At 43.2% G+C, this 10,941-nt stretch overlaps 1 protein-coding gene across 2 annotated transcripts in view; it reads left to right on the top strand.

The window, feature by feature from the left end:
- The window catches only part of BLOC1S6 (biogenesis of lysosomal organelles complex 1 subunit 6), a 74,428-nt gene that overhangs the window by 27,612 nt on the left and 35,875 nt on the right, over nucleotides 1-10,941 (top strand). Inside the window, exons 5-7 of one of the 2 annotated variants that reach the window (XR_002734717.3) lie at nucleotides 5,829-5,936; nucleotides 6,410-6,473; nucleotides 6,828-7,887. The gene's annotated coding sequence lies outside the window, so the exon portion shown is untranslated. Of the gene's footprint in view, nucleotides 1-5,828; nucleotides 6,474-6,827; nucleotides 7,888-10,941 lie in introns of those variants that run through there. The other variant, XR_003307365.2, reaches the window with a different exon arrangement.

The raw sequence follows: 10,941 nt of genomic DNA, 5'->3' as shown, positions 1-10,941 counted from the left end.
CTTTCACAGCAACATCTAGACCGATAGTTGGCCAGATAGTGGGCACCATGGCCTATCCAAGTTCCCACATAAAATTAACATTCATAGTTGGTTTTTGGTATGTATTTTGGGCTTGAATTGAATCTTGTAGGAAAGAGATATACATAGATTTTTAAAAAGCTATAATGAAAAACTGGATTATATAAATGCCAAATAAAGAATATTACAATTAAAAAATTGAATTTCTGCAATTCCGACATTGCTAAGGAGCTTGTAATCCTTGGATAATATAAGCCACTGCTTCCATGCCTAATTATGTATTTAGTTAGACTAAAAAATAATGATAACAGGTCCTGAGATTTTAGAAATAAAATGAGCTCAGAGATAATGAGTGAACTGGAGGACACAAAAATAGATGCCATATCTGTTTAGATTTATATCTTCTCCATCAACTAGGGGCTGCTCAGGTCTCTTAAAAATAGCTTCAGGAAAGAGGTGGGGAGATTGAGAGTAGGCTCAACAGATAATCCGGCTTCAGACTTTTTAACAGGACAAGGTACAAAAGGGGTAATGCTGCCATCTTGTGGTATTGTTCCCCTAGTTCTACAAATTCTAGTATTGTCTCAATCGGTCTGATGAAGTTCAGCTGGCCTAGGCCTTTTTTCTTTTTTGAGACAGTCTCGCTCTGTTGCCCACACTAGAATGCAGTGGCGCAATCTCGGCTCACTGCAACCTCTGTCTCCCGGGTTCAAGCAACTCTTGTGCCTCAGCCTGCAAAGCAGCTGGGACTACAGGCACCCACCACCACCCCCAGCTAATTTTTTGTATTTTTAGTAGAGATGGGGTTTTGCCATGTTGGCCAGGCTGGTCTCGAATTCCTGGCCTCAAGTGATCCACCGGCCTCAGCCTCCCAAAGTGCTGGGATTACAGGTGAGAGCCACTGCTCCTGGCTGGCCTAAGCCTTTTTATAGCTTTTTAGGCAAGTTAGGATTTTCTGTATTGTCTGAGCTTTGTTTAAACAGTAAGATGCTTGAAAGCAATCTATCTGAAACATTTTATAGGATTTAAGATTTTCTAACTTTTTGAGTCTTCTAGTTTGATGTTAGGCTTGAGGTTTTGATCAATTAATGATCAATTCATCTGTCATCTATTAACAGTCATGCTCAGAATCATCATTTAAGCAAAACATTCTGGTCCAAAGATCTTGCTGGGATCTTTGGGATCCCATGTATTTCCATGCTTTTATTCATCTGAGCCTATGATGTCAGGCCTTAGCTGATTGGATATGGGGTGGATACCTGGCCCAAGAGTAGCCAACCCATGGGCTAGTCAGTAATTAACTGGTCTGGCCGGAGAAACTCTGCCTAGATGGAGACTGCAGGGAATCTCAATGGCTTAGTCAATTACTGTCTTGGGAATATGCACTAGAATCGTCAGAGAGAGTCAGCCCTTTAGTAATTAAACAAGTGAGAGGGTACACAGATACTGACAGAGACTGGATGAGTATTAAGTGGAGATGAGTAGGGGATCGATGAACTTCTGCTTCTGAAAGGGGACAAAGTAATCATCTCCCTCAAAATGCCTTGGATCCTGAGCCAATTTGCCTGTACGGGCTCTGTGAGAATTCAGCGCTAGACTTTTCTTGGGTTCCCATGGGATTTGATTCCTAGGCTAAGGTTCTTGTTTTCCACATTTTCACAAACATTTTTACCATACTGTCCTCCTGTCCCTAACACATCTCTGTTTATTGCAACTATAAGCATATCACTGTCTTTTAGGTTATTCTAGTAAGTTACATTTTTCAAAATGTTTTAATGTACATTATTTAATTTAATAATAAGGATCCTACTTAGCAGTTTATATATTTCCATGTCTGCTAATCCAGGAATTCAAGGACAAAGATATCAGTGACCAGCACAGAGATGTAATCTTGCTCTCGGCCACACACCTGAATGTTTCCCTTATTTCGTTGCTGGGTGTTTCCCTTATTTTGTCCAATTTCTTTTCTTATTCTCATATTTGGCTGGATTTCTAATACCAGATCTACATCAGCTCCTTCTCGAACCTAAAATGCAGAGCCCCAGCTCTGTTGAGCAGCTATTCTATTCCTGTTGCTTTATACATGTTATCTCCTAACAGCGGCCTTAGGAGGTAACTATTGTTATTACCATTTTACAGATGAGAAAGCTGAGACACGATGCGTCTGATAATTGCCCAGGATCACATGGGTATAAGTGGTGGGACTGGGATTTGATTTCTGGAAAAAGGTGAATTTTCTTAAGTTGGAGACCTTAGGAGTAGAGATAGAAATTGACCTTAGGAGTTTTACTTTAAATATCTTGATAAAACTATATCCATAATGGGGAATTATGGGGCCACACCAATCTATCTGCTGTTTTTCTTTATCCAGTCTGATGATATTGGAAGAACAAAAGTGAAGGAGGCATGAGTTTCTCTGTTAAGAGAGAGCCTAGTGGTGAGGATACACAGAACTGTTATTTTCCTGCAAGGTTGCTTTAATTCTAGACAGCCACTAAAACTCCACACCTCTAGGGATAGAAATGAGCAACAGTGAGACTGGAACTGGGTGAGATTTGGCTCAGGAGCGTCTCCTTGAGATAACAATGCTGCTGATAGAAGGAAGGCAAAGCTGCTAGGAGAAATTAACAACTCCGGGATGGTTAGGACATTCCTGTTAAGGCAGGGCTATTTTGAGACATTTCATCCCTGCCACCATCTGCAGAAATCTACCTTTGATGCTGCCTTCCTGGGCCTGCATTTCTGGGTCTGTAGCCTACCACTCGGCCCCATCTATTTTGCACCTTTATCGCTTTGAAGAAAGAACATAGCTAGTACTAGAAGCCAAATTTTTATCACTGGAGAAAGTTAGTTTCCCTTAGAGATAAATGTACAGACAGGAGGTGATCCCTAAGACTCTTACTGGCATTAACGTACTGCGACATCAATGGCTCTTGCTGCAGTTGCAGCTTCCAGGCAAATGCACTCATTGCAGGTGGGTTGTTTTTGGCCTTTAACCACCTCACAGCCTAGGCCTCAAGTGAGGAATCCTAAGATCTGTAAATTCACCCTCTCAGAATGGAGGAACAGGGAACAGACTGCTTCTGAGTCAGGGCAAGCACTTCTTTCCTGTTTGGATTACAAGTATAATAGCAGGGAGAGAGGAAGTGAGGCACACACAGATCACTTTGTCCCTACGCAGTCTGCCTGGGAGCCCTCTTATTCTACTGACTCAAAAGACACGCCTGAAAGCAGTGCCATCCTGAGCAGCAGCTTGTGCTACTTTACAAGTCAGACCTGTTATTAAAGATGCAGACTGGCATTTAAATCAGGCTGTGTCACACCCATCCTGGGCTTTGTTCTGGCTCCTGTGGTGGCCAGGAGAATGTGCCTCACACACCTCCAGCCACAGGGAGCGAAATGGCCTAAGGGCTCCGGTGTTGTACTCTGAGACCTACCTGCGTTTGCACCCAGGCATGCTTCCTACACAGGCCGCTCTGAGCAAATAGTTAAGGCTGGCAGGGATACTAAGACAGGTCCATTCCTGGAAGACATGGGGCTTCTCTGACTTTGGTTGACGGACTCCCCATTAGCTTTCCTGAAGCTCTGCTGGGTAGTTTAATGCTTCTCCCCAACCCTCCTTTTCTTCTTCACTCAGGCAGATAGTACAGATAAGAATAAAGAGGCTGAAGGAAGTGGACGTGTTCGAAGGGCTGTATTATATAAGATCGGGCCAGGCACAGCGGCTTACACCTGTAATCCCAGCACTTTGAGAGTCTGCGGCTGGTGGACTGCTTGAGCTCATCAGGAGTTCGAGACCAGCCTGGGCAACACGGTGAATCCCCATCTCTATTTTTGTAATAAGATATTATATTTATTTTAAATTTAAAAAATATATAAGGCCAAAAGAACCACCAGAGAATATGTCCCATGAGAAGGCACACAAGATACACCATTCTCCCAGCCATCAAAATACATTGATGAGAAGGGCACCAACATCGCTAAGAAGTTCTGCAGGCCGGGATGATGGTAGGAGTGGCGGTTACAATCTGAGCTTGTCAGCATCTGTGGGCATGATGGGGCCAGGAGGTGGCACTTAACTGCCAGAAGCCAGGAGGCTTTAATTGCCTTACCCACCAAAAGGCAGAGTTTGAGGGGCAATCACTGGGCTTTACCAGCAGGGGGTTGTGGAAATGGTAAATGGAGCATAGTGTCTATTTTGAACTTAGAAGCAAAATAGGCAGACAGTCAACAAGGATGCTTTTAGCATCTGTGACAGGGTCAACAAACTGTTCAGGTAAAGGGCTAAATATTTTAGACTTTGCAAGTCAAATGCTCTTTGTGGCAACTGCTCAGCTCAGCTGTTGTAGCACAAAAGCAACCATGATGATGTGTAAGCAAACGAGTGTCCTGTGTTTTAACAAACCTTTAATTACGAAAAATAGATGATCGACTAGGGCCATCAGTGGCTGATCGTTTGGGCATCATATGCTGATCCCTGATCTATTTTTTTTTTTTTTTTTTTAAAGCAAATTGGAGGAGCAAGAGGCTGAGGGCAGTCATTTCAATAAAAAGTCTGGCTCCCTTGCCCAGTTCCCAGACTTGAGTTAATTTTTAGATCTGGACCCATGGACTGGAGAGGTGGTTGGAGGAAGAACCCTGCAACACGATGGCAAACATATTCTGTGATGATTCCCCTAGTCTCCTCAGAGAGATCTATGGCCATTTTCTTGGGTGACTATACACTGAAGGGGAAATAATCAGACATTTGAAAAGTAATTGGACAGGCCGGGCGCAGTGGATCACACCTGTAATCACAGCACTTTGGGAGGCTGAGGCTGGATCGCTTGAGGTCAGGAGTTTGAGACCAGCCTGGCCAATATGGTGAAACCCTGTCTCTACTAAAAATACAAAAATTAGCCGGGTGTGGTGGCATGTGCCTGTAGTCCCAGCTACTTGGGAGGCTGAGGCAGGAGAATCGCTTGAACCCCAGAGGTGGAGGTTGCAGTGAGCCGAGATTGCACCTCTGTACTCCAGCCTGGATGACAGAGCGAGACTCCCTCCCCCTCAAAAAAAAACTATTGGACAAAGGGTCTGAGTTGCACTGATACTGAAAGGCCCAAAGAAGCATCATGGCCCTGCTGTTAGAACAGGGTTTAGGAGGACCAGCTAAAAAATGGTGTACTAGATAAAGTCCAGTTTACAATGGGCCCAGGAGGCCTGCAGATCCACTCAGTGGTCATACTGCATCTTTTCCCACCACTCACACCTCCAACACCATGGGGGTCTGCTGGCAGAACTGAATGCACTGTGGCTTGGACCTGCTGCAGCACCCTTCCTTGTTCTAGCCCCAGTCAAGCTGGAAGCTTTCTATGTCATCCAGTACATGGGCCAGAAATATACCCCCCGGGGTGGAAATGTTGTCTCCAGAACCCAAAAAGGTCTACAAGGCACTGCTTTCTTTCTTTGAAACAGGGTTCGAAGATACATCAATTTGCCTTTTAGTTTAGAATAGGCTATTCCAGAATACTTCCAACCACTGGACCTCCAAAAATGTTACTGAAATGGCCTGTTCTGGACTCTTCACAGGGTTTATCTCCTACCCTCTGAAATGCATGCATCTTATCAAGGCCTCCAGCATACTTGCCCCTCCAGCTGGTCCTGTCTAATGAGATTGATGTCATCTCGGTGTAATGGATCAATGTGATATCTTCTTGGATGTTTAAGAGGTCCAAATCTCTCAGACTATCTTATAATAGGAGGCGGGATAGGTAATATAACTCTAAGGCAAACTGTAAATTAATATTGTTGTATGGTTTCTCTGCCCACAGAGCCTCAGCCAACACTTCTATCCGGAAGCTTAGGGAATGCTTGATCCAGAGACGTGGAATCCTATGTAGCAGAGCATCCAACTAGGGAATCTACTTGAAGTGAAGGAGGTGTGGCAGTGGGTCCTGCCCATGGGATTCTCTGGTTGTGTTATGAACTGCACCACCCAGAAACAACTGGCCTTATACATTGTTGAGATGGTCTTCTCAAGTTACAACTGAATGGGAGCTCTGAGAAAGGATATGAAAGAATGGAGTGCCATCTTTCAGGACACGGTGCATTTATTAAATCAGTGACCTCTCTACGGTGCTACGTCCTTAGTAGGAAGGATACAAGGGTCAGGAAACTAAGGGGTGGAAGGCGAAGTGGCCCTACTTACCGTCATTTCCAGTGACCCACTTACTACCATTCCCCTGTGATCCACTGGGGGATTTTCTGCTTTCTTTCTCTGCAACTCTAGGCTCCGCATGATTGGAGGTCTTGATTCTCAAAGGGAACACACTCTTGCCAGGGACATAATAAAGGTCGCACTGAACTATAAGTTATGGATGCTGACAGGGCGCTTTGTACTTTTTGTGTTCAGGCACCAGCGGGCAAGAGAGGAGCTGTTATACTAGCAAAAGCAACGAACTGATCATTAGCGGGAGGTAAGTTCATTTACAAGATGGGGTAAGGAGGAATATGTGTGGAACTCAGGTGATTCATTTGGGTACCTCCTGTACTCCCTAGCCCCATTATAACTGTGAATAGACAGATGCGGCAACGTCAGCCTTTAAAGAGTATGATTATCATGAGTTCAGACCCCTCAGGAATAAGGGTTTGGGTTACACCACCAGGTAAGCCACCAAGACCGGCCAAGGCAATAACTGAGGGTGAAGGGGATTTAGAATGAATAGTGGAAGAGGAAGAAGGTAAGTACTAATAGTGGTCCTGGGATCAACTGTGGTGATCTTGGGACTGTAATTCATCCAACCGACCCCCTCTGCTCGGTTGCCCCTTAGGAAGGAAGGCCCGTGAGGACTATGGAGGAGCTGCTCCTTGCACCTGTGTGGAGAAGTACATCTATACGGCTCAAGGGGTGGACTGTAGTGGCCATTAGAACATGCCTCACAGACCTCCAGCTACAGGGAACCTCAGTTTCTGGGCCCTGGTTACTTTGCTCTGAAGTATACTGCTACATTTGTACTGAGGATGCTTCCCATGGGCTACTCCTAGCCTAATGACAGCTCAGCAAGGATACTAGGCAGACCCATTCCTGAGAACAGAGATGGCTACATAATTTGCAGGACCTAGTGCAAAATGAAAATGCAGGCCCCTTGTCAAATATGATGAAAAAATTTAAAATGGCAACAGCAGAGCATTAAGCCAAGTATGGGCCCTGTGTGACTGTACAGATCACATTCTCATTAAGCTGGTTTGGCCTGAAAAATAGGAGATTTCTCTAGGACTGGCTCTGACAGTTTTGCTGAGCCTTCCTTAGAGTACACAGCTGTATACAAAACTTCCACTCAACCTTTCATCCCTGTCTTTTTCTTCTGAGGTCAGACTTGCATTGTAGGCTGATGGATATCTCAACCATCTCCCTCTCATTTTCCCCCCAAGAATTTCCTTAAAAATCCTTGCATGTTTAGCTTTGTCTTGATGCCTGCTTCTCAGAGTACATGGATTAACACAGAGCCTTAATTCTGCTATCTTATCACACTTGTATGTAACAAACCCTCCAACATAAAATCTCTTTTTCCCAACAATAAAGCAATTTAGGCTTATTTCCTGGATCTCAGTTAGATACTGCTTACCCATAAAATGACTTGATTTCAAATGTACAGTGCAGGTCACACAGAAATTAAACTTAATTTGTATCCCATTTTTACCATATCTTCTCCCCTGACTAACAAGGCTGATTGTATTTTGGGCATGGGATTGCAGTAGAGGTTCCCGGGAGAGGAACAGACATTTGGAAGAAAATGGTGAGAAATCAGCTGGGCGCGGTGGCTCACGTCTGTAATCCCAGCACTTTGGGAGGCTGAGGCAGACGTATCATGAAGGGAGTTCAAGACCACTCTGACTAACATGGAGAACCCCTGTCTCTACTAAAAATACAAAATTAGCCAGGCGTAGTGGCACATGCATATAATTGCAGCTACTTGGGAGGCTGAGACAGGAGAATCACTTGAACCCAGGAGATGGAGGTTGCAGTGAGCCGAGATCAGGCCATTGCACTCCAGCCTGGGCAACAAGAGTGAAACTCCATCTTAAAAAAAAAAAAGAAAAAGGAAAAAGAAAAAGGTGAGAAATTATTGAGAGAAAAGAGAATGGGAGTAAGAAAGAGGGAGAAAAGTAGATGCAGAAAAGCCTTCAACAAAATTCAACAGCCCTTCATGCTAAAATCTCTCAATAAACTAGGTATTGATGGAATGTATCTCAAAATAATAAGCTATTTATGACAAACACACAGTCAATATCATATTGAATGGGCAAAGATTGGAAGCATTCCCTTTGAAAACCGGCACCAGACAAGGATGCCCTCTCTCACCACTCCTATTCAATATAGTACTGGAAGTTCTGGCCCGGGCAATCAGGCAAGAGATAGAAATAAAGTGTATTCAATTAGGAAAAGAGGAAGTCAAATTGTCCCTGTTTGCAGATCACATGATTATATATTTAGAAAACCCCATCATCTCAGCCCCAAATCTCCTTAAGCTGATAAGCAACTTTAGGAAAGTCTCAGGATACAAAATTAATGTGCAAAAATCACAAGCATTCCTTTACACCAATAACAGACAAACAGAGAGCCAAATCATAAGTGAACTCCTATTCATAATTACTACAAAGAGAATAAAATACCTAGGAATCCAACTTACAAGGGACCTCTTCAAGGAGAACTACAAACCGCTGCTCAACAAAAGAGGACACAAACAAATGGAAGAACATTCCATGCTCACGGATAGGAAGAATCAATATCATGAAAATGCCCATACTGCCCAAGGTAATCTATAGATTCAATGCTATCCCCATCAAGCTAGCAATGACTTTCTTCACAGAATTGGAAAAACTAGTTTGAAGTTCATATGAAACCAAAAAAGAGCCCACATTGCCAAGATAATCCTAAGCAAAAAGAACAAAGCTGGAGGCACCATGCTACCTGACTTCAAACTATACTACAAGGCTACAGTAACCAAAACAGCATGGTGCTGGTACCAAAACAGATATATAGACCAATGGAACAGAATAGAGGCCTCAGAATTAACACCACACATCTACAACCATCTGATCTTTGACAAACCTGACAAAAACAAGCAATAGGGAAAGGATTCCCTATTTAATAAATGGTGCTGGGAAAACTGGCTAGCCATAGGTAGAAAGCTGAAACTGGATCCCTTCCTTACACCTTATACAAAAATTAATTCAAGATGGATTAAAGACTTAAGTGTTAGACCTAAAACCATAAAAACCCTAGAAGAAAGCCTAGGTAATGCCATTCAGGAGCTAGGCATGGGCAAGGACTTTGTGAACACACCACCAAAAGCAATGGCAACAAAAGCCAAAATAGACAAATGGGATCTAATTAAACTAAAGAGCTTCTGCATGGCAAAAGAAACAACCAACAGAGTGAACAGGCAACCTACAGAGTAGGAGAAAATTTTTGCAATTTACTCATCTGACAAAGGGCTAATATCCAGAATCTACAAAGAACTTAAACAAATTTGCAAGAAAAAAACAAACAACCCCAGCAAAAAGTGGGCAAAGGATATGAACAGACTCTTCTGAAAAGAAGACATTTATGCAGCCAACGGACACATGAAAAAATGCTCATCATCACTGGTCATCAAAGAAATGCAAATCAAAACCACAATGAGATACTATCTCACACCAGTTAGAATTAAAAAGTCAGGAAACAACAGATGCTGGAGAGGACGTGGAGAAATAGGAACAATTTTACACTTTTGGTGGGAGTGTAAATTAGTTCAACCATTGTGGAAGACAGTGTGGCGATTCCTCAAGGATCTAGAACTAGAAATGCCATTTGACCCAGTGATACCATTACTGGGTGTATACCCAAAGGATTATAAATCATGCTACTATAAAGACACATGCACACGTATGTTTATCGTGGCACTGTTCACAATAGCAAAGACTTGGAACCAACCCAAATGTCCATCAATGATAGACTGGATTAAGAAAATGTGGCACATATACACCATGGAATACTATGCAGTAATAAAAAAGGATGAGTTCATGTCCTTTGCAGGTACATGGGTGAAGCTGGAAACCATCATTCTAAGCAAACTGTCACAAGGACAGAAAACCAAACACCATATGTTCTCACTTATAGGTGGGAATTGAACAATGAGAACACTTGGACACAGGGTGGGTAATATCACAACTGGGGCCTGTCAGGGGGTTAGTGGCTGGGGAAAGATAGCATTAGGAGAAATACCTAATGTACATGATGAGTCGATGGGTGCAACAAACTAACATGGCACATGTATACCTATGTAACAAACCTACACATTGTGCACATGTACCCTAGAACTTAAAGTATAATAAAAAAAAAAAAAAAAAAAGGGAGAAAAATAAAGGGTAGTTGAGAGGAAACAAAGAAGGCTAAGAGGGACATTAATCTATTCATGAGGGATCTGCCCCATGACTCAGACACCTCCCATTAGGCCCCAGGCTCTGCCTCCAACATTGGAGATTAACTTTTTTTTTTTTTTTGAGATGGAGTCTTACTCATTCGCCCAGGCTGGAGTGCAGTGGCATGATCTTGGCTCACTGCAACCTCTGCCTCCTGGATTCAAGCAATTCTCCTGCCTCAGCCTCCTGAGTAGCTGGGACCACAGGCGTGTACCACCACACCTGATCAATTTTTGTATTTTAGTAGAGATGGGTTTTCTCCATGTTGACCAGGATGGTCTTGAACTCCTGACCTCACTTGATCTGCCTGCGTTGGCCTCCCAAAGTGCTGGGATCACAGGCATGAGCTACTGCACCTGGTGGAGATCAACTTTTATTATGAGATTTGGAGAGGAAGATCATCCAAACTATAGCACTATCTTTTAGGTTAATAATTTTAAAAATGTGTTCATCTCTTAAATCATGTAGAAAAAAATAGTG

Source organism: Piliocolobus tephrosceles, chromosome 6, assembly GCF_002776525.5.
Source record: "Piliocolobus tephrosceles isolate RC106 chromosome 6, ASM277652v3, whole genome shotgun sequence".
In the NCBI taxonomy this organism is placed as follows: Eukaryota; Metazoa; Chordata; class Mammalia; order Primates; family Cercopithecidae; genus Piliocolobus; species Piliocolobus tephrosceles.
Note: the sequence above shows the minus strand (reverse complement) of the source record. Positions and strands in the feature narration are given on the sequence as shown.